General features: G+C 37.8%; 1 pseudogene; it reads right to left on the bottom strand.

Moving 5' to 3' along the window:
• Positions 1-442: 442 nt before the first annotated feature.
• Positions 443-7,670, bottom strand: LOC141494101 (protein SPATA31F1-like; annotated as a pseudogene).
• Positions 7,671-22,339: the final 14,669 nt, after the last annotated feature.

Genomic DNA, 22,339 nt, shown 5'->3' with positions numbered 1-22,339 from the left:
ATGTAATATTTTTATTATTCTATTTTATTTTGAGGTAGTGGGGTTAAGTGACTTGCCCAAGGTCACACAGCTAGGCAATTATTAAGTGTCTGAGGTCGGATTTGAACTCAGGTCCTCCTGAGTCCAGGACCAGTGCCCTATCCACTGCACTACCTAGCCTCCATACATACATTATATATACATAATATATGCATTCATATGTTATATATACATATAAATATTATAAATGAATATATACATAGGCATATATCGATAGACACAGTAGATAGAGTGCCTTATGTATGTGTCTAGCACACATTTACATATATATATATACATATACAAATATATATTTAGTTTAAAGTGAGGGGAAAGATAAAGCTAAAATTAATTACAAAAATTTAAAACTGCACCAAGGAATTGTCATTTTGTTTTATTAGAGTATTCCTTAATATCATACTTTTTAGGAATAGAATGTATTTGGGAAGGAAGGTGGTACCTCTTTAATAGAAATGAATATTTTCTTATCAGAGGCTATACATTCATGAGAAAGAACTTGCTTTCTCTTTTGGAAATGGACTGTTTTTCTGAGAAAGCAAAAGTTTTCCTCAGAAGGCAAGAGGAAACCAGGGTCATTTTCCTGCAGAATGGACATATCTGTACAGCAACTGGAACACTGGTACAGTTCCAAGTTCCAGAAGTGTTGATGGGCCTTGTGGCAATCAGGATGGTGTACCTGGAGCATTGGAGGACCCTCAGTGCTGGTCAGAAGATTCTTTCTTGTGAAGGCGTAGAAGTGCTCCTTGAATTCTATATTTTCTTGGCTTTCTGTGTTTCTTGTTTGTGGAGCCTTTAGTTGAAGGGCATGATTGACTTGGTTGGTGTCATTCCAGCCCAAGGGAAAGTGTGAGATGAGTTCTGCCTATTACATTTTTTTTTCTGGAGGCTGAGCCAGTGAAGGGAGTGTTTTATCTTTTCCCTAAAGCTGTTTTCTGAAGGGGGTTTACTCTAGGAAGAATTACTTTGTCTGAGACCTGCACAGTTGTTGCTTTTTGGGTCACTGTGATAGGATTTTTAGGGCCCCTAGATTGAGAGAGTTTAGGGTTCCTTGGTGAATGAAATGAGTCCTTCAACTTTCTTTGACTGCCTTCATAGTCGTCCTTCTTAGTCTTTTTCCTCCCTGGCACTTCAGAAATTGCCCCCGAATCCTCAGGTTTGGAGAAAAAAATTAGGAAAGCTTCTAGAGAACAGGGATTCTGTGAGTCCTGATCATAAGACTTTGTAGGTCTTCTGGGCTTGATGGCATGGCTCCTTTTAAGAGAAGAGGTCCTCTACCTTGCATCCCCCCCACCGTGATCTTCTCCTTTTGGGATCCCCTCCTTCTCTTGTGTGGGATTGAGCTGCTCTATATTCCAGTACTCCCCTTGGCCTGGACTGTGCTGTTCTGCTCCATGTGAACACAGCACTCGTGGGCATCAGCCATGTCCCCATTGGGCTTCCTTTGGGGGTGTGGCTGGCTAATTTTGGAAGCCTGAAGACCTGGAATCTGGGAGGAATGGCTGTGGGGCAGCTTTGAAAGTTATTTTCTGATAATCCTGACCAAACTGAGCTCCAGTTCATTGGAGAGCTATGCCTTAAAACATGTCCAACTTGGAACCTCAGCATCTAGGTGATGATGCCTTGTTTCTCTGGACTACTGAGAGTTTCTTGTAGTTCTTTGGGACTTCTGGACTCACAATTCTGGGAATATGTGCTAAGTAAGACTCAGGTTAAGGGGATTCCAGAGCTTCAGAAACTAAAGCTTTTTAGGGAAGCCCATTCTTTATTTCTAACATTTTCTTTCTTAGATGGGAATCCATCCTGGTCAAGATGACAGATTTGCTTAGTGAATAGGGGCACTGTGGATAGTCAAACTCTCTTTACTTATTTATTCTCTCTAAAATTTTCTTATCACTTCCTCTTTCTGGTTCTGCCTTTAAGACTTTTATCTGTTGTGAAACTCATAATTCATTTTTTAGTTTCCCCAGAAATCATAGTGGAAACATTAACTTCTGCTTTGGGAAGAATTACGTGCTCTTCAACAATTCTGCTCTTTAACTCTTGGGGCCAGTCAGTTCCTTCATGACCACTGTCCACTTGTCAAGCATATCAATTTGGAAAATAGCTAAAGGTAATATTTTCCTATAGAGAGTCACATAATAAAGAACAGGTAATCCTGATAAGAAGGCCAACTGCTTATGTCCCAAATTCATTTCCAGGTTCTCAATCATGCTCTGTGGGAGGGTCACAGTCTGATCTGACTGCCGAATGGCTTTCCCAGTGGTGTTAATGTCTGTTGGTCCATGCTCAACTCCATCCATACTGTTGCATTAGTGTCCTGGAAAGCCAGACCTCCTGGCTCCATATTGGAATGAGCAGCTTCCAAAGTTCTCTGGGTAGGAAGATCTCAGCTGACAATCGGTTTTTAATGTCCCATGAACCACATATGATATTGGGGAAGATTCCTTGTTTCATCTGTAGACATTTTTTTCTATGTGTATTTGTGCAATCTCCTTGGCTTTGGCATAGGTTTAAGGCTTCATGATGCAAGGAGAAGTCATCTTGGGAGCTGGTGCTTGAGCCTTTTTGAGTTGGGGATTCTTATTCTGGTGAAGTTGCTTCTGAACCTTGGTTGAGGTGTTCTTAGGGACTTGTAGCTGGCTAGTCAGGGACTGAAGCAGGGCCACAGAGTCCTGAATAGTCTGAGGTAGCTCCAACTGGTGCTGGAGGAGCTGCCTCTGAAAATGGATCTCAAGGAGCTTCCTGGCATGGTCTGGGAAGAACAAAAGCTCCTTAGTAAGGACAGAGACATTCATTTTGGACCGAGGAGGAATGAGGTCCTTGTCTGCTTCACCAAATTAATGATCAGGGGGGTTCTGGGACAGTGGAGACATTTGCATCAGGGAGGGTAGATCCCACAGCACCTGGAACTGTCTTTGTAGTAAATGCCACTTCAAGGTTTCATATTCATCTATAGAGAGAAATGGGACTCTAATTTGAGTCTCTTCAGGGGCTTTGATGAAGCTCCCAACTGAAGTAGATGAAAAAGGTGTGGTAGAATGTGGCAGATGGTTCACTGAAGAAGAGAGTATTGACCAGAGGGGAGAGCTTGTTGGTGGTGGGGGTGAGGAGATGGAATCATGAAGAGAGGGAAGACCCTGTAAAAATTGGCTGTACCTTGTAAACATCTAGTCTTGACTCCACTTGTCCCCCCATTCAGGGGACAGAAGTTGTTCAGGACTGGGATTGAAGGAGAAGGCAGGTCTGTGTTTATGGGTTTTAGGGACTCTTCAGAAGTTCTCTCTAGTTCAGCAGGGAGCACCACTGAACACAAGAAGGACAGCCTAGGCTGCTCTGCCTCCCATGGGGAACTGTAGTCTTCATTTCTATGAGACCTCCTCTGGGATGAAAGGGCCTATTTGCTTCCCAGTGTAGTAATGTATAGGGGGTTCTGGTCTGAGTTGTTTGAGTGACTCTTCTACTCTCTTGGGGAAGCCCCATCTCTGGAAATGCACTCCTTTTTCAATGTGCATCTCTAGAATCTTCTAGAATCTTCTGGACTTCAGGGCTAAGGAAGGAAAGGGTTCTCGGCAAAACTGTGAGGGATAGCTTAGTTGAAGGATGTCTGGTCAACTGAAGGAACTTATTTAGCAACATGTCTGGTTACTCAGCTTGATAGACAGGTTCCCATTATCAATGGCATCCTGCTTTGTTGCTGCTTGGGTTTTTCTGGTCAGGAAGTAGAGCCCCATAATAGGCACTTGGTTTCCAAGGTCACAAATTACAGGTGGAGCAGGTGGGGCTTTACACAACAATTTCCAAATGCTGCTTTCTTTGGGAACCCTGGTTTGACTCCTCTTTCCTCTGAGTCTTTGAGATGACTTTTGACTTTTCTTTGAAGCTGGCAGTAGTTCTGATTAGATGGTTTCCTAAAATGTTGAGTCCCACTTCTGGACTCCCTTATTCTTTCCCCAGGCAAGCATTGGAGGGGCAGGAGACAAAGATTACAAAGAAGACAAGTATTACATCAAGGTCTCCAAGTGCTCCATTTCTTCACCAGAATAAAAGTGCTTTCCAGGCTCTAATCTTACTCCCACTCCTATGGTACTTAGCAAAATAAGGTTCTGATGATCAAAGGCACCAAGTGATGATAATTTACAGTATTCCCATATACAATGGTTCTCAACACTAAACCTGCAGAAGAAAAATGTACATATGGAGGAGAGATGGTGGAGATGAACTAGTCCAGTGTCTCCCCTTCTCTCTTCTCTTTGCCCCTGGAGACATCCAGTGCCCTTCTGCATCTCTTGAATCAGTTCCAAAATGTCCTCTCCAACTATGGTGACTTGTTGAGACCTTGTACAGAACTGGATCCAATCGACTTCCTTCCTTCTGGCTTCCTTGGCTTCCAGCTACCTGCCATGTGAAAATTGCTGGAGAGGGAATCCCCCCTCTTCAGGGCACCCTATTATCCTATGGTCTCCCCTTCAGGACAGATCTTCCACATGGAGGACTTCTCAGGGTGGTTCTGATCACCAACATCACCTTGGAAATCACCCCTTTATTATGGTGCTATTCCCAGACATTTTAATCACTCTTAGCTCCAAATGTGGGCCAATCTTCCCAGGAATCTCTTGAGCAAAGAATACCAAGGAAGTGGGCTTGAAATCAAGCCATTTGGTTGTATTATTTTCTTATGTTCTTCTGGGAAAATACCAGGAAAAGGGATTTATATTAATTTTATATTAATATCCTAATGAGCCTCCAAATTGTTATAAATGACTCCTGAATACTTCAGAGTGATTAAAATGGTTTTTATTAAGATATCTTACCAAAATGGTATACCAGTCAAGGTGGGAGAGAGGGCCCTATAATATATAATATAATATATATATATATATATATATATAATATTAAAGTTTAGACAGATGCCTGTAAATGTATTTATAAATAACTAAATCATATAAACAGTTTAGTTTACCTAAATTGAAGACAGATGAAAGGTAGACATATGAATTGGAGCTACTTTTTTCTTTTTTTCTTTTTATTCTGGGGAAAGGGAGAAAAAAGTATGGAATCTCCTTTTCTGCTCCTTTGTTTTGAACACAAAATGAGGTTATTCTTGATGAAAGAATCAGAAAAAATCAGTCAGGCTTTCTTGGATAATGCATATTCTTGTTGTTATTGTTGCTCAGTGTTTGAACCTGGTTCAAATCTTTGAGACTCTATAGTCCATAAGATATCAGGCCTTTGTATCCCCCACTCTTTCCCAAAGTCTATTCAAGTTCATGTTCATCACTTTCATGAAACTTTCTAAATCATTTTCTGCCATCCACCTTTCCTTTTGCCTCCAATCTACCCTAAAACCTGGGACTTTTGCAAGTAGTCATTTCTTCTCATTCTGTGACCAAAGTATTTAAGCTTTAGCTTCAGTATTTGACCTTCCAGTAAATAGTCCGAGTTAATTTCCTTAAATATTGACAAATTTAATCTCAAGGAATTCTCAAGTCTTTTCTAGCACCAGCATTCGAATGTGTTAATTCTAGTCTTAGTTTTCTTTATAGTCCAATCTGCACAGCTATACACTGTTACTGGAAAAATCAAAGGTTTGACTAGGCTTACCTTTGTTAGTAAGATGACATTTCTATTTTTTAGTACACTGTCTAAATTTGTCATAGCTTTCCTTACAAGGAGAAAGCATCTTAATTTCCTGGCTATAGATACCATCTGTGAGTTCAAGAATACAAGATCTGACAGTGTTTCCATTTCATCCCCCCTCTATTTACCAGGAAGTTATAGGACCAAGGGCAAAGATGTCAATTTTTTAAAGGTAAGCTTCAAGCCAATTTTTTCCCTATCACTCTCATCAAGAAACTTCCTTATTTTCCTTCAATTTATGCCATTGGAATGGCATTGTCTGCATATGAGAACGTTGATATATCTTCTAGCAACTTAAATTCTAACTTTTAATTTGTCCTGCCTGATGTACTCTGCATGATAAACTCTGCATAATAAATAAATAGACACTATGCAGCCTCATCATCCTTAAACATTTTCTCTTTAATCACTTGTTCCATGTATAGTTCTAACTGTTGCTTTTTGACCAGTATACAGGTTCCTCAGGTGACAAGATGATCTAGTACTTTGCAGACTTGTCACATATTTTTTTTGATCTACATGGTCAAAGATTAAATAACTAAGAATATATGATATGACCATGTCTACTTTTTTATGTTAAAAACTTTTGTTTGTGCAAAGTGTTACTCAAAAAAAGAGGAAGATGTCTTCCATCTGTATTTTGAAATTATAACAATTTTCTGTAACGTACAACAGAGATAATCATACCTTGATATCAGAGGAGTTCAACCCAATTTTCTGCCAAGCATCTTTCCTTTTAGCCAGAAATATAACCTGGAATCATAGAATAGCACTCACTAATTACTCCCTAGATTTTAAGGCTTGGTTCAGGATTAATCTCTTGAAGTTAAAGATTACAAGCCCCTAATCCTTCTGTATTTCTTTCTTAGAGGAACAAACTATTTTATTATTTTATTATATTTTTATATTTATATTATATTATATTTTTATTATTTGATTATTGACTATTCAGTATCCCATGCTAGCAGTTAAAACAGAACAAAACAGAACACACAAAGATGAGTTACTTAAAATTGAAAAGAGTGAAAAGTAAAGAAAGCACACAGAGAGTAAATGATCCAAACCAAATTTTTTCATTCTAATTTCCCAGAGTTAGAAGTCCACCCAATCCCAGCCCCCATGGTCTAGTTATTACTGGAAATTTGGGGATAGTTAACATTTATAGAGTGTGTTGAGATTTGTGAAGCATTTTATAAACATTATCTCATTTGATCCTCATCACAATTCTGGGAGACAGGTCCTGTTATTATCCCCACTTTCAGATGAAACTAAGGCAGATAAATATTAAATTATTTCCCCAAGATCATACAATTAGTGTCTGAATCTAGATTTAAATTCATCCTGATTCCAAATCAAGATTTCTTTCAAGTATATCACTTAGATGCCATCTCCTAACTCTTATTTTAAAATCTTGTCCTTCACTAGGGAAATATTTTTCTCAGAAATATTATTCCCAGAAGCTATTTCTGCTTGATTTAAAATCAGTGCTGTATTTGGGAATAGGTAACAATAGTTGCATCATCTCCATATCAAGGAAGGAAAAAAGATAGAATGGACTAGGAGAGGATCATATCAAGTACCAAACCAGGGATGAATAGGAGTGATGAAATCTATTGGAATTCTATCAGTTTGACTTCATGAATACCCAATAGCTGACCTTGGCAAAGGAGGTCTTAGTCCTCTAGTGGTGGGGTATGTTACACAATACCATTTTTCACCTTCTTATTTCCTTTTCTCTTTCTCACTAGCTCAAACCAACCTTAACATTTTCTTCAATCAAAAGACAACCATTTTGAATCCAAAAAGCTAGATGACTTTATCCCCAAGTCAGTAGCAAGGCATAACAATATGTGAGCAAATCAAAACAGTACTAGCAATTACCATTAATGAAAGAAGTTATTAGCATTACAAACCCTATTGTAAACTCCCCCCAAGTATAATATTTGTAGTCCAGCAAATGATATAAGGTGCCTTGTAAACATACCTCTGTACATGTAAACCTTAAGAATTTACAAATTCAGGTACAATATTTTCATTAGTATTCATCTCAAAGATCTAGAATATGTACAGAAGCAAAATACATATATATGTACACAGAGAAACATAAATTTTTATACAAGATAACATATCCAAATTAGAATTATGTGCAGTAAGGATGAGTCAATTCAGAAATTCAGAATGCATAACCCATAAAGCAAAGCATCTATAAAGAGTTTGTGCACACTAGATAAAGAATTCTCAAAGTTTTATCCTGGGACCTCTGGTGGTCCTGAGGTTCAGGTTCCAGGAAGCCAAAGTTATTTTCTTAAAAATACTATGATGTTTAAATTTCTATTGGGGTAAATATCAGTGAATCTAACCAAATAAACAGGAGCACTTTGGAGATTTCAATAATTTTTAAAAGTTTAAAGTGGCCATGAGATCAAAAAGTTTGAGAAACATACTGTAGACAAAATACTTAGGTCACATGCAACTTAAAGCACATAGAGTCACAAAAGAAAGTACATACAATGTTGCAATACACATTTAGTAATAATATATAACTAAGATAATTAATGCAACAAAAGAGCACACTTTGAATATATAGTCTATATAATAAACATGATACTACATATACAAAATACACATCGTATGTAGAACATTAATGGGAATTATTTGTTTACATATACCAATACTGTAGCCTACTCTTCTTTTCACAGCAGTGGAGATGCCTCTATCCTAGAGAGAGAAGCCTCATCTCATTGGTGAGTCCTTTCTGGGATCAACTTTCCAAGAGGAACCCTAAGCATGTTTACTTCACTCCCAGCTCAACTCCCTCTCTAGACTAGCTCTGTATCTCATCAGCAATATTGTCCCTGTATAGATTCCTTTCATCCCTTCCCTTTGCCTTTCTATTTCCTTTTATATTTTGTCTTGCCCTAACGAAATATACAGTATGTCTATCCACTCAAAAAACAGAAATCTAGTAGTTCAACTCAAGGTCTTATTGGATTACATTTATATTAGCCAAGTCTTCTGATTTCCCTGAGATTCTCAGCCAGAGAACATAGCTTCCTTCTTGCTAGTTGCCTTCCTCTATTCTTCCCCTCCTCCTCCCCTTCCCCCGCCCCCTTCCCCATCCCCTTCCCCTCCTCCTCCCCTTCCCCCACCCCCTTCCCCATCCCCTTCCCCTCCTCCTCTTCTCCTTCTCCTCCTTCTTCTCCCTCTCCTCCTTCTCATTCTCCTTTTCCTTCTCCTCCTCTCTTCCTCTCCTCCTCCTCCTCCTCTTCCTTCTGCCTTACTCCTCCCCCTCTTCCCTTTTCTTCTTTTCTTCTTCTTCTTCTTCTTCTTCTTCTTCTTCTTCTTCTTCTTCTTCTTCTTCTTCTGCTTCTGCTTCTTCTGCTTCTGCTTTTTCTGCTTCTGTTTCTGCTTCTTCTGCTTCTGCTTCTTCTGCTTCTGCTTTTGCTGCTTCTTCTGCTTCTGCTTCTGCTTCTTTTGCTTCTGCTTCTGCTTCTTCTGCTTCTGCTTTTTCTGCTTCTGCTTCTGTTTCTCCTGCTTCTCCAGCTTCTGTTTCTTCTCCCTTTCCTTCTTCCTTCCCTTCCTCTCCTTCCTCTCCTTCATCCTCTTCCTCCCCTTCTTCACCTTCCTTTATTCCTCCCTCTTCCCCTTCCATCTTCCTCATCCTTCCCCTTCTTCCCCCTCCTCCTTCTTCCTCCTTTTTTAACAAGGCAATCAGAGCTAAATTATTTATCCAGAAGTCACAAAACTATTGTGTCTGAAGTGTCTGAACCCAGACTGGAATTCAAATCCTCCCGAGAGGGGTGGCTAGGTGGTGCAGTGAATAGAGCAACGGCCTTGGAGTCAGGAGTACCTGGGTTCAAATCTGACCTGAGACACTTAATAATCACCTAGCCATGTGGCCTTGGGCAAGCCACTTAACCCCATTGCCTTGAAAGAGTCTAAAAATTCCTCCTGAGACAGCACTCTATTCACTTTATCCTGGAGTACAGAGAATATTTACTTTATTCTTGTATTTGTTCTTAGTAAAGTGCTAATAATATTAAATTCCAAGTAAATGCTTTAAATATTATTTATCTACATGTATAATCTATTACCCTAGAAGTTAATGATTTTCCAAGGTACTTTATAATATTATATTCCTACTTTAACAAGAACCATAGGGTAAATCACCTTTGCCACTTGTCACTATTTGATTGCTAGCAGTTTGTCACCTTGCCCACATATCTTGATGTATTCAGCACCTAGATGGATGTGGTTGGATTGTATAGGTTCAATTATATGGTTTCATAAGGGAAGACTATGAAGTAGCAGATATGAATTGATGAGACATAGACCTAGAAGAAAAATAAATGGGTAGTACACCGTGATCAGTTAGGCATTAGGAGGATAATGAGATTTCCTTTTCCCCCATAGCAAAGTTGGATATTGGACTTTATACCATATCTAATGATATTTGAATAATATTGATATCAGTTTAGAGTCTTAATATGGAGAAGGCATAGAAACTCATGACCCTTATTTTTTTCTGAAAAATAAGTTTTACCTTCTATCTAGCTATGGCCTCATTACAAAAAAGCTCATGTTGATATGAGTAATTTTATGAAACAGGAGTTCACTATCAAAGAAACAAAAATCCCTTTTTGGGGTAGAGCCAAGACGGCAAAAGGAGTGCAGCCTCATTTTGGTGTTCTCTTCAAAATATTTTGAAAACCTTAAAATTATGACTTTAACTAAAGTTTTGAGAGACAGAACTTACAGAAAGATCCAGTGAGGCAATTCTCCTGCCCAAGGTAACCTGGAAAATAGTGGGAAGGCTCTGTTCCATGGGGTTGGATGGGGCAGCAGTGCCAGAGCAAAGGAACTTCAGCCTCCCAGGAACAGCCCCAGGGCACCTGGGAACACCAGCTCCCAGCAGCAGAAGCAGTTTCCTGACCTGCACCCCAGGGAGCACCAAGCAGAATTTGGAAGATTAGCAGGGAGATTTGCCAGAGAAGTCCAAGCCAGTGTGGCCCTCCTCAGTGTGATTGCATCCCTCAGCTCAGCCCAGATTCCAGGAAATGGAAGGAGATCTGTGGAGCTGCTCAGCCTCCCTGGAGCTGCTCCCTGAGTGCTCAGCCCACAGAAGGTAAGGGAGTGGAGGGAAACTGCTGAGGTCTGTCCTCTGTCCCTAGGACGGGATTCTGGAGATTTAACAATATTCAGAGTCTGGTCACAGTCTAGGCCCCCCATAGAGCAGGATCCCCACCCCCACGCCACAGTCCTGGGGCAGAGGGATATACTTGTGGTTGTTCAACAGACCAGGAGAGCAGTCAGAGCCTCACATACTGAGGTCTTTGCTGGGGGGGGGGGGGTGTCCCAATAATACTCAAAAGCTCAGGAAGCACCCCAAAACCAGGCATAGACTGGGGAAATGAATAAACAGGAAAAAGGAACCTGACCATAGACAATTACTTAGTCCCATGTAGGACCAAACCACACAATCAGAAGATGAGAAAGTCCAAGATTCTGCATCTAAAGACTCCAAGAAATATATAGAAGTTGAGCTCAGGCTATAACAGAGCTCAAAAAGGATTTTGAAAATCAAGTAAGGGAAATAGAAGAAAAATTTGGAAAAAGAAATGTGAGAGAGATGCAGGAAAAACAAGAAAACAATGTCAGCAGCTTAGACAAGGAGATCCAAAAAAAATGCTGAAGAAAAGAACATGTTAAAAACCAGCTTATGTCAAATGGAGAAGACAGTTCGAAAAGTTACTGGGGAGAAGTATGTTTTTAAAAGCAGAATTGGCCAGATGAAAAGGAAATAAGAAAATTCTCTGAGGAAAGCAATGCCTTCAGATGTAGAATGGAGCTAAAGGAAGTCTCTGGGGTGGGATGTAGGTTGGCCCCAGGGCTAGTGTTCTGTCCACTGTGCCACTTGGCTGCCCTACAGTACATTTTTTGAAGCTGGAAAGAGTGAAAAGAGAGAGAAAATAGTGGGATAGGTAGAGGAATGGATGGAGGGAATTACAATCAGCAACAGCAACTGTGGAAAAATATGGAAGTAATTTCTATGATGGACTTATGATAAAGAATATGATCCACCTGAAACAAAGAAGATGATATCAGAACACAGACTGAAACACATTTTTTCTCTTTCTTTTACTTAATTTCTCATGAGGTTTTATGTTTTTGTGGGGAGAGGGAGTTTTATATTTACTCTTAAACAAGAATATTTTAGTAATGTGCAAATAAATTAAAGAAAGTTTTTTAAAAATTAGAAAAAGAAATGAGTCGTACCAAGGAGTCATGTGGTTGAGAGAAAATATGAAAAAGAGACTGATGTAAAGCTACCCTATAAAGAGTAGTTTAAAGATTAGATAATCATTCAACTTTCAAAGTAACCCTAGAGAATGGTTACAGAAGTATAAATTCAATCCATCACAACCACATATTACTGAATAAGAAGTTTGTCAGATAACCTGAAGGATCAGGAAGAAAAAAAGTGATGGAGAATCAACTAAGCCAATCCCAAAGTAAAAATAACAACTATCCACCAATCCAACATTGAATATTAGAGATGAACATTAACTTAAATGGAAAGTAAGCAAATAGGTGATTTGAATAAGGAAGAAATTTGATATCGGACCTTTCTAGAGTATTAAGGAATCTCAAAGAAATTTTCAAGGAAAATTTTGTTGAAAGAAAAGGGAAAAATGAAAACCAAAAACATACTTCTTTGAAAAAGATACTATTCAAAAAGCAGTCTTCCAAATGTTATTGAAGTCTTGATATTTCAGTGACTATCCAGAAGGACTGGCAGCAGATGCCATCCTCCCACAGTTCAATAGGTTCCAGGGATGTCAGAAAGTGCTCTTCACCAGGGCTTCTCTGACTCTTCTGGTCATTTCTTGAGGTTCTGTATATCTTCTAACAATTACCACCAGATATCATAGACCCCAGAAAGTACTAATAAACATTGCTTTTAAGGCTTTATTTGTCATTGGATACCGTCCCTACTAACTAAAGAGAAGAATGTCTCCAGCATGATCCTGGTTTGGTATAAACATGGCTTCCATCTTCCAAAGTTCCCTATTTCTATCAAAACACCACCATACTTATGATCACCCAGGTTCATAACTTCATTTATCCTGTATTTCTACCTGTCTTTTACCCCACATATCTAGTGTCCAAAAATTTCAATTTCTCTCTTCACAACTTCCCTCATATTTCAGCTTCTCATTAACTCTTCCCAGATCATGCAGTAGTTTTCTATTTGATCTTACTATAAGTGTTTTATCACTCCAGTCCATTCTACATGCTCCTACCAAAAATTCTTCAAAAAACGCAAATATATTTAGATCCTAGAAATCTTGGAGTTGTAAAGGGACCTCTAGTCCTACCAACACTTAACTGATAATTCTTTTTACCATATTTCTAATAAATTATCATCTAGCTTTGATCTGATGACCTCAAGAGAGTCAACTTCATTTTTGTATAGAACTAATTGTTATGAAGGTTTTCTATGAAGGGTTTTGCATCGAAATTTTCTGAGCAGAGGTATGATGACAATATCCAAGCATAAGAATGATTATTTTAACTGTAGTCTGAAGGATGGAGTGGAAGAAGGATATCACTGAGGTATCTTCGAAGGATGGTACCATTTATAATGTCAACTAAAGTGTCAGATCGTATTATTATTGTTATTACTACTGTGGGAGATATGTTTGAATAACAATAACTATAAATCACCTATGTATTGGGTGACAGTTTATGCATGGATGGAACATACATTTATGTGTGGCATATAATGTATATCTTTCATAATTCTCAACATATATAATCATTTACATTTAAAAGGACATTTCATTTGGAGTGAGAAGACCTGGGTTGAAATTGGGTCACTTGCTATCCTTTGGACTTAAGAAAATCATTTAAATCTCTTATCATTTTCTCATCTGTATAGTGATGAGGATGAATTAAATGATTTTTAGGTTCTTTTCAACCTGAAGTTTCTATGACCTCTTGCACATAAGCAGATAAACTGAGGAGGAAACATTATAGTTAATATGAGGAGGGTAAAAGATACAAAAAGGTGGTAGTAAAAGGGGTTTCGAATCCTTGAATAAAATGAATAAAAGAAAGAGCTTTGCTACATTGCTGTAGACAGAGACTATCCTGGCTTAATGAAGTTTGTCCTTTATTCTCAAAGAAAACCATTCAGGGAAGTGATACCAAGACAAGCACATGACTTGGATATGAGTGAGGGAGATGCTGTGCTACATTACCAGCCTCACTTTTCTTCCAGAGCCATCTAGATCCAATGGAAAGAACTGAATCAGGATGACTGAAGATGACCCTGGATGTGAGGCAGAGTAAAGTGCCTTGCTAGTAAGTATCAGGGGTATGAGACTGGTTTCAAATTCCCATCCTCCTGATTCCTTATCCATCATGCAACCTAGTTGCTCCTCCATCCTGGCTTGGGGAATAGGTTAAAATATAGCCAGGCTGTGAGTTTCCAGGTGGGACATGGCCCAGGGACAGTCATTGATTTTATGATTCCCCCCCCATACAAAAGGATAAAAATTTTAATAAAAAATTAATTAATGCCTAATATAATGTTATAGATACATTATACTCCTATAAAGTTACTAATTTAACGTTACTTAAATTTATCTTCCCAATTGCTTTGAATGCTTTTCAATCAACAGTTGTCAATCTTTTGCCCCTCATAAGAATTTCGATTACATCATTATTTAAATTCCTAATGTTAATAGATCTAGAGAACTGGATACTTTTGGCATATTCTGTTGCTTCCTTCTTTTCTGGTTTACAATATTATGTCTAAGAAAATACAGCCAAGTCTGTCAATGTAACCTTCATGATATTTCCTGATTATGAAAGAGCAAAATGGGAGGAGAAATAAAACACCAAAATAGGTTCTGGAGACTTTCTGGGGTCTACTAAGAAAGCAGAGCTTATGAGACTTGGGGAAACTTGTTTAGGGGGAGAAGATGTGGGATCTAGTGGGAGATATGGACCCCATCTATTTGAAATTTGTCAAAATTAGTACCAGAGCTGAGCTAAAGCAGATTTCTGAATACTCCATGAAAAAAAGTTTACCAAAGACATGAATAATAAAGATAAAACCTGAAAGGAAATGAATCCACCCACCACAAAGTCTTAAACCTAGTTGGCATCAATAGACATGAGTTGAATTGAGTTGAATTAAGAGAATAATTACAACAGATTTGACATTGACAAATTATTCTCTGACATCCCTAGTTTGATAACTCTTTGGTCTTATAGTTGAAGATACGTCCTCTTATGGTTCATAATGAAACTAATCCACATTTTCTCCTATGCAAGAGTTGCCCATGTTCTCCCATAATTTCTCCATAAAAGGTCCACACAATGTGATGGGGCCATCCTCTAGAGAGTTTGATGTTATAAAGATCTAAGAGCTATCTACTTGTTCCTTGCTCTTACATGATCAGTTCATTTTCTTTTAAGGTCATTTTTATCTCCTTGATATATTTCATATTATATCATATCATCATATCATAAATACTTTTGAATTGCATTAACCATATTCCATGGCAAGTTTATATCCACTCTATGTCTCTCCTGTATCAATGGAATGATTTTATCTTCTTATAGATTTTAGTTATCTGTGATTTATAGCCATATTGCAAAACCAAAATCGCAAAAATACTAACAGCTAGCATATATATATATATATATATATATATATATATATATATATATATATACAGTACTTTAGGGAATACAAAACACATCTCTCACTCTATCCTTACAACTACAACATCCCTAGGAAGTAAGTTCTACTATGAGCTTCATTTTATAGATGAAGAAACTAAAAATATATAGAGAACTTAAGTAACTTGCCAAGGACCACTCAGCTAAGAAGTATCTGAGGTCAGCTTTGAACTCAAATCTTCTGGACTCCATTACTCACATCTATATCCTCTTTCTACTCTGGCCTATATCTACTACCTTCACAGAACCAGAGTTGAGCCTAGAGTAAAATAGGAAAAGACTGGCCTGAAATATCTTTGGGAAATTATTAAGTTCTTTTAGTGAATGATCTCTGTGAAAGCAAAGGCCCCATATAGCTGTCAACATTTGACCAGTATAGCTATATAACAGGAGACACAATTATATCTGTCTTTGAAGAACTAAAAAATAAATATAATTGTCTAGAAAATAAGCATTCCTTATCCACATTATTTTTCCTAAAGGAATAGTTAGGTCAAATTCATTTCAGTGTTTATAAATATCAGGAGCATAATATTCTAAGTTTTATTACAATTATCAAAATGTCATCTACAATCAGGAGCTTCTTGGATCTCATCATCTATAGGAAAACTTTCTGAAGTAGACTCTATGCTACGTATAACAGTGGTAAATACCATTGGTGAGTATGTGCTTCTATTTCTTATTCCTTCTTTGAAAGTAATAAAAAATAAGCCATTGAATACTTATAAATGTTGTATCTTTCAAGGCAGCACAAGCTAGTTCAATATATACATAGGAGAAACTGCTACAGGAGAATTTTAAGTTGATGTTTTACCCTACCATCTCTTTCAGTAATGTGATGATAAAATATGATTTTCTATAGAATGACATTTGTGAAAGTTTACCTGTTTCTTCTTCATAGGTGCCTGAAGGTGGCTATTCAAAAATATGTAGATTCATCTCAGAGATATTGCAGTGATGGAAATCAAGTACATAGTTTGATATTTTCTTGATTGTCTTTTAAATGGCAATTTTCATAATTTCTCCCAAGCATATGGTATCCTTCACTATTTCAGATATCTTGATAATCATTGTCTCAATGTTATCAAAACTATACCATATCCTGTAGACATTCTTTGTGCATATTTTATCTATTCTTCCTTGTTTCATTTTTCTCAGTATACTTTCATATGTAGCACATATCACAGGTTGTGTTTTGTCACAAAAAAATAGGTTGCTGTGGAAATCTTGACAGCTCTTTTCCATTTTCTATTTCATCATCCTTATTCTACTTTCATCCTTGAATGTTCCTAGGATGATTTATTTAATACAATGGATAGACTGCTAGGATTAGAGTCAGGAAGACCCTCAAATACTTCCTGTGTTACCCTGTCCACGTTCCTTAACTCTGTCTGCCTCACTCATCTGAGGATATTATAATGGCACCTGCTTTCCAGGGTTGTTGTAAGGTTTAAATGACATGATAAATCATCTCTTTATCTAGATTTCATTTATCCCTAACATATTTAAAAATTTTTATTTTCAAATTCTTCCCCTCCCTTTTTCCCTCTGCCACTCATTGAGAAAACAAGCAATGTGATGTCAATTATATATATATATATATATATATATATATATATGTAATTCATGACTCCACCTAAAATGCATTAATGTTCTAGTTTTCCCAAATTCCCTTCAACATTTATTATTTTCTCTTCTGTCATATTAATCTGACAGGTGTAAGGTGGCACCTCAGAATTGTTTTAATTTTCATTTTTCTAATGAAAAGTTACAGAGTCTTTTGGGGGAGCCAAGATAGGGCGAGAAGTCAGGAACTTCCCTAAGTTCTCTTAGTCTTCCCTCAGAAAATCATGAATCTAGCCTCTAAATGGATTCTGAAGTGACAGACAGAACCCAGAAAATAACATACACTTTTCTTTACCTCAAAATATTTCTATATCATCTATTCTATATCAAAATATTTCTATATAATCATTTCCTTCCCTCTCATTCCCTCCATATTTCTCATCCTAATAGCCCCTCTAACTCTAGTCTTTGGTGACATCTACACACTTCTGTAGAAGAATCAATTATAAGTTGATTAATTCTACATCTAGACAAATCAACAAGAATTTATTCTGCATATACTAGATATTATATTAAGTGCTGTGGATACAAAGAAAGGAAAAACTCTTTTGCTCTCAAGGAGGCCAGGCTAAGGGGAGAAAGAGCATTTAAATAATGAGTTACAAGTGATATATGTATGTACAGACTAAGGCTATAAAGATTAAAGAGGGCTGAGACTTTAACTGAAAATTGTTGGTAACAAGAGAAGATAAGAGGTTGAGGGGAAGAAGTAGAGTGTTCCATGCATGGAGGCTAGTCAGCATAAATGCCCCAAGTGAGCAGATGGAGAGCAATCTGGAAGTATGCCTAAAGTTCCAGTACATAGCCTTTGGTCCAGCACCACTACAAGGTCTGTATCCCAAAGAATTCATTTAAAAAAGCAGAAAAAGGTTCACAGATTCAAAAATCTTTATAGCAGCTCTTTTTGTAGTAGCAAAGAATTGAAAATTGAGGGAATGCTCATCAATTGAGGAATGGCTGAACAATTTATGGTATATGATTGTTTTGGAACTCATAAGCAGCTGAACTTTAGAGAAGCCTAGAAAGACTTGCTTGAACTGATGCTGAATGAAATGAACAGAACCAAGAGAATATTATACACATTAGCAACAGTATTATATGATCAACTCATCTCAGCAGTTCAGAGATCAAGGATAATCCTGGGTGTGTTATGACAGTGCCATCCACATCCAGAGAAAAAATGCTGGAGTCTGAATGCAGAGTAAGCCATACTATATTCCCTTTATAAAACTTCTTTTATGGTTTTTTCTTTCTTTCTCATGTAGCTCTAATTCTTTTTTTACAATATGACTAATATGAACATATGCAAACCCTAGAGAGACAGACCTTGCTGTAAAATGTTACATTCTGTTCTTTTATAGTTTCTGTCACTTCAGAATTTATTTAGAGTCTTGATAAGCAATGTGTCTAAGGGAAGCCTAAGAGAACTTATGGAAGTTCCTGACTTCTCTCCACTATCTTAACTCCCCCAAAAGAGATTCTATATCACTTTTTAAATAGAGAAATGAAAATTGTAACAACTTTGGGATACCACTTCACACCTAACAGATTGGTTAATATGACAAAAAAGGAAAATGATGAATATTGGATTTGGAAAAACTGGGATACTAATGCATTGTTGGTGGAGTTGTGATCTGATCTAACCAATTTAGAACTACGCCCAAAGGGCAATCAAACTATGCATACCCTTTGATCCAGTAATACTACTAATATTAGGGGCACTTAGGTGATGTAGGGGATATCTCTGACCTTGGAGACAGAAGGATGGGAGTTCCAATGCAGCCTCAGACACTCACCACTTACTAACTGAGTCACTTAACCCTGATTGCCTTGCATCCAGAGTCATCTATATCAGATTGTCTGCTGTCTTGAAGAGGGAGTTGGGGGGGGAGAAAAAATTGGAATCAAATCATTTATCTTTACTTATAAATGGGGGGAAATAAAATACTATTAAGATTTTAAAAAGAGAAAAAAATTATATACCAATGTTCTTATTTGCCTAGCTTAGCTGGTAGTTAGGCATTGCTATGCTGAAGTCGCAAGATCTGACTACTTTCATCAATTCCAGGTCTTTATTTTTTTCTGATGATTTGCTCTATGTTCATTATTCTGAGGTCGGCTTTCTTCTCAATAGAACAAGGCTTCTGAGAATTTTGATCCTATCCCCATCTCAGATTCCTGAGTAACAAACAATTCTATTTTTGAAGCTTAAGTTCAGGGAGGTTTAAAAAAAAAAACAAAGTACAAACATAAATCCAAAGTGGAACAGTAGATTTAGACCCACAAAGGAAAAAGTTATACTTAATCATAAATTAGGGAATGATACCCATAGAGGTCATTTTGATATTTACAAGAAACTCCTTTTCAAGGATTGCTTTTCAGCTTTTACATTTAATTTCTACTAAATGTGGTTCAATCAATGCCAAGGAGACTATTTTTTCCTAGTGTCCTTCTCCCTTTTTGCCTTCTTCTCTTGGCCTAGAACTTGAGCTCAGCTTACCTTATAAGAGCCTAGAGACTTGTCTTTATACTTCTAGGTTGACAGTAAGATGGGACCTGATGGTCCTGGATAGTTTCTTAAGCATAATAATGACATTCAGACCCAGCAGAAGATAAAGACTCATCATGGATGGCTGCCAGAGGTGTGCAACGTGAGGTTAACAAAACTCCAGAGTGTGTTGCTCAATCAGATTAAAATGCAATTGGAAAATCTTTAACAAAATAAATAAAAATACAATATAAATAATGCTTATTTGTGGTTTTCTAAGTCAATATGCACACATGCAGGCAACAATTTCCATTTGAGTCTGATGCCACAAATCTGTCAAATGCTATCTATATCTATTTTGAAATGGAGGAGGGGGCTATGCATATTTTATCATATACATGTTTTTTTTTCTCCCCCATGCAATGTCCTTGAAGGCAGACCTTATTTTTGTCTTGGTATTCCAGCATTTTATATATAATAAGTACTTAATAAATTTTCTTTTGCATTTTTATTCAAAATTTGAGAAATAGAAAAAGCATTTATATAACATAGAATAGAAAGAAAAAGATGATTTTACATGAAACTGTAAACATTTATGTATAATTTGTTATTCCTTTTCAATTTATTAAAGTTATCATGAAAATTTTTTAAAGTATACTGTATATACTTTACATTGTATAGTAAATATTACTATTAGTAATAGTAATCCATTACTAATATTTTGTAGAACTATCTAATGAGACTTTTAAAAGTTTAATTTTTCAGGTGATAAATAACAGAATTGAGCATCTAATTCAGGGTTTCCTAACCTCAGTTCCATGAAACTTTTTGCTCTTTTCTAATCTATTTGACACTACTTAAATATTATTTGTTTTTGTACTTCAAATATTTTATTTTATGCTTTTAATAACATTATTTTCTAAGTGTGCTGAAAAATATTTAACAACCAATTCTCAGGGGGAAACATTCTTAAATGCAATCTGTATTAGCATTTTCTCTTTGTTAAATCTAGAGCATCACTCAATACAATAACAATCACTCAACATTAGTTGTTGCTGATTTCCAAAGTATAAAGTTCACACTGAAAAATTTAGCAATAAGTCTAACTGGCTCCAGCCCATCAGGGGTCCATTCCATGACCCCTAAAAAGGTTAAGATTTCTAGAATTCTAATCTCTCTTCCACTCTCCCTTTCCCTCCCCTTCTCCCCCCCCCTTTTTTGGCTCCCTCTCCTTCTCCATTTTCCTTTCAGCCCCCTCGTCTCTCTGTCTCTCTCTCTGTCTCTCTCTCTCTCTCTGTCTCTCTCTCTCTCTCTCTCTCTCTCTCTCTCTCTCTCTTTCTCTCTCTCTCTCTCACTACCACTACCCTTTTCCTCTTCCCTTCTCTTTGCCCCCTTTCCCCCCTCTCATTCTCCCTCCAATCCCTCTCCTCTCTTCTTCTCACCTCCTTTCTCACCCCTTCCCTCTCTGTTCTTCTCCTCTGATGAAACAGAACTGTACTTGAACCCACAGTCCCTCAGCGACATCAGAAGTCTAGACCTACGCAGGCACAGGGAGCTCAGCTGAGCTCCTCTTGGGTTTCCAGGTTCTGTCTTCCCTCAAGCTCCACCTTACTCAGGCCCCTAGCCAAGCTGACCAGGAAGAAGAGAGGAGTGAGGCTTTCAGACACACCCCCTCCTGCTGTATACATCTCTCCTCTCGCTTTTCCTCCTTGTCACTTTTCAGGAAAAGTTCCTAGAGCTGTACCTGAAGGACAGGAATGTGAGTTTTCTCCTTTCTCTGAGCCTTGGACAGAAGAATCCTCTCCCTCCCTTCTTCTCCAAAGGAGAATAGCCTGGCTTTCTGGGTATGGACATTACATGAAAAGGAAAGGTTACTACTAGGTGCAGATGGTTATCTACAGGCTTGCAAATGGGATGTGTACATAAATGAAAAATCTCTACATGCCCAAATATGACAAAAAAGGTCTACTCACAATTGTTAGGGTAGGTCTCTATGTATTTATATGTGTCCCACTACTCTAAGGGTCTCTGGCTCCTACCAAATATTGACTACCCTTTCAGAATCTGAAGTACATCCCCCCCTTTTAAAGCTGTGTCATAGAATCATTTTGGCCTATACCTGGTCACTCAACTAATTCCTGGGACAAGTCTCAGACTTCCAGGCTGAAGAGCACACAAAGATGACTCTCACGCATGCCTTTGTATCCCTGGGAAAGTCTCTTATTTATAAAAATGAGGGGATGTGACTAATTGGCAATCATAGTGAATAGGCTCCTCTGGACAGCTCACCTTACTCTGAGGTCTGAGCAAAGTCAACTCCTCTCATCCTCCATTCATCATCTGTAAAGTGGAACCAAGTGTAGGAGAAGGGAGTAGAAATGGACTCTGATCTCTTAAGAATTATTCCAGGGGCAGCTAGGTGGCTCAGTGGATAAAGCACTGGCCCTGGAGTCAGGAAGTACCTGGGTTCAAATCCAGTCTCAGACACTTAATAATTACCTAGCTGTGTGGCCTTGGCCAAGCCACTTAACCTCATTTGCCTTGCAAAAAAAAAAACAAACCTTAAAAAGAAAAGAATTAGTGCAGCAGTTTCAATCTCTTCATTTGTCTCTGTGGTAGGAGTACCAGGGAGTCTATGGGGTGAAAAGCAGCAGATGTTCCAGAAAGGTCAGGGAGAATGAGAACTGAGTAAAGGTCAGGAGATTTGAACATTAGGTCAGTGATGTCCTTAGAGAACACAGTTTCAGAAGAACAGGTAGGACAGAAAACAGACTGAAGGGAATTAAGGAGAGA

This window comes from Macrotis lagotis, chromosome 7, assembly GCF_037893015.1.
Source record: "Macrotis lagotis isolate mMagLag1 chromosome 7, bilby.v1.9.chrom.fasta, whole genome shotgun sequence".
Lineage (NCBI taxonomy): Eukaryota > Metazoa > Chordata > Mammalia > Peramelemorphia > Peramelidae > Macrotis > Macrotis lagotis.
The sequence above is the reverse complement of the archived record's forward strand: the minus strand, read 5'-3'. Positions and strand labels throughout refer to the sequence as shown.